This window comes from Echinops telfairi, unplaced genomic scaffold, assembly GCF_000313985.2.
Source record: "Echinops telfairi isolate 266 unplaced genomic scaffold, ASM31398v2 ScPeMD7_8;HRSCAF=38, whole genome shotgun sequence".
In the NCBI taxonomy this organism is placed as follows: Eukaryota; Metazoa; Chordata; class Mammalia; order Afrosoricida; family Tenrecidae; genus Echinops; species Echinops telfairi.
This window is the reverse complement of record NW_022103905.1, coordinates 734,504-737,032: the sequence shown is the minus strand read 5'-3', so window position 1 is coordinate 737,032 and position 2,529 is coordinate 734,504. Positions and strand designations below refer to the sequence as shown.

Below are 2,529 nucleotides of genomic sequence, written 5' to 3'. Positions count from 1 at the left end.
GGTGAAGCACTTGTTAACGAAGATCCAGGATCGCAGGATTGTATGAATTACAAATTTATGTAAAGAAAATAAAAATCCTCACAACTGGACCGATAAATAACATCCTGATAAATAGAGGAAAAAATTGAAGTTGTCAAGATTTTCTCTTGGTTGGATCCACAATCAATGCTAACGGAAACAGCAATCAATAGATCAAATGATGCATTGCCTCAGGTAAATCTGATGCTTAAGACCTCTTTAAAGTTGAAAAGCAAGAATGTTACTTTGAGGACTAAGGTGTGCCTGACACAAGTCATGTATTCTCAATTGCTTCATATGGATGTGAATGTTGGACACTGAATAAGGAAGAACGAAGAAAAATCTATACATTAGAATTATTGTGCTGGCAAAGAATATTGAAAGTACCATGCACTGCCAAGAGAACAAAAGAAGACACAAAATAAGTATATAAATAAAATTTTTTAAAGAACAAAGGAACAAACAAGTCTGTCTTGTAAGAAACCTGCTGGAGGCTCCTTAGAAGCAAGGCCAGAGACTGTCTCGTGTACTTCAGACATGTCAGGAGAGACCAGCCAGTGCCTGGAGGACAGCATGCTGGACAAGTCATGCAACTGCGTGGGAAAGTACCACTAAAAAGCGGGAACCAAAAAGAAGAACAAAATTACACTTCGGTTTCACAGAAACCTCCATTTTAACTACCTGCTTGATGCGCCACACCTGGTCTTCACGTCCCGGTTAACTTCCGTAATTCTACTCTGAATGAACTGGCCGAAAGGCAGACTGAAATGTGACTGGCATCACTTTTTTTTAAATAGTTTTATTGGCATATAATCCACATATCATACAATTCAATAGTTCAGTCACATCAAGAAGAGTTGTACAATCATCACTATAATCAGATTTAAAACATTTTCTTGGTTGTTGGACTCATCATTATTAGCTCTTCATTTCCCCACAACCTCCTTTTCCATAACTCCAAGGAACCATTCATCCAGTTAGTGTCTCTATAGATTTACCTATCCTTGATTTAATATACAGAAAATAAAATTTTAAACTAACAATAACAAAATAAAACACACAAAAACCTCCATCAAAAAGACAGCTGAAAATATAAAACTAGAAAGACTTTACAGTGGATCAAAAACATTTCAAATGACCAGGTGTTAGATTTTAACCTGATCACATCCGCAGTCATCCACTTTACAATGCATGCTGCATGACAGCAGAGCCACTCTTATCTTTAATAGGAAGATTCATCCTACTCACATGTAGGTCAATAATTCTTTTCTTGACCCCATCGAAAAGAAAGGCTGGGGAACAGAACGGTGGGGTGTTAAACAAGAAAGCTGCTCAAGAGCACAAGCTGGCAATCGATCCAGGGCTCTGCAAGGAAGGGAGCGCTACCACCTGGCAGACACAAGAACAGAATCTGACAGATACACCACGCGTGGCACGGCTTCACCCTGCCTGAATCAGAGCCACCCCAGCCAGCCAACTCTGATTACAAGCGCACCTTGGAGCTTTCTGATTCCAGGAGTCAAGTGCCACAGATAAAGAATGAAAGTCCCTGGAAATGAATATCCCCACAGTAAATTAAAAGAGTAGCATTTCTTGTTTATATAAAAGGTAATTACAGTATAGTGATTGCCTAATATTTGGAGACATAACAATTTCAAATCCGGGCTACTGCTTAATTAGCTTCCTTGTGGTGTTGTAGTGGTTAACAATTTGATCTGCTAACCACAAGGTCAGCAGTTTAAAACCAGCAGCCACTTTGAGGGAGAATAATGAGGCTTTCTACTCCTTTAAAGAGTTAACAGTCTCAGAAACCCACAGGGGCAGATATGCCCTGTCCTATAGGGTTGCTATGAGTTGGAATTCACTTGATGGCAATGAGTTTAGTTTGTGTGGGGCTTCAGGTAACTAGTTACATAATAATAATAATGTTTTATCAAGTGTTGTTAAAAAAGAGTTCTGGGCCAGGAGTGAAACGCTAAGCTGCTAACCTAACAGTGGTTTGAACCCACCGGTGTCTTTTATTCCTTTAAAAATATATATATTTTATTTGTTTTGGTGAGAGTTTACATAGCAAATTAGAATTCCAATAAACAATTTCCATACATATTGTCCAATGCCATTGTCTATATTTTTCACATTATATCAACATTTTAAAAGTGGTTCTCTTGATATAGTATCCACAAATCATACATTTCCTTGGTTAAATCACTTTTAAAATGAGTTGTATAGACATCATCACAATCAGTTCCAGTGCTCCCTCTCCTTCCCAGATTCCTTGTTTGCTCCCCAAATCCCTTTACCCTTATCTCCCACCCCCTGATAAACCATTTCATCAGACTATTATCTCTCTACATCTACTCCTTTTGTGCTTCACAAACTGGGAAACCCAGCAGTAACAATAAAAAACAAAAACAAGATTACATGGCAGGGCCGGCCCCAATCCCAACTACTACTTGGACACCTGCCCCTCCCCCCAGAAGAATATTTTTCAAAGGACAGCATTGAGTCTGC

General features: G+C 38.8%; 1 protein-coding gene across 1 annotated transcript in view; it reads right to left on the bottom strand.

The window, feature by feature from the left end:
• SNAP23 (synaptosome associated protein 23) overlaps positions 1-2,529 on the bottom strand; it is a 41,422-nt gene that overhangs the window by 28,781 nt on the left and 10,112 nt on the right. The gene's annotated exons all lie outside the window — the stretch shown is intronic.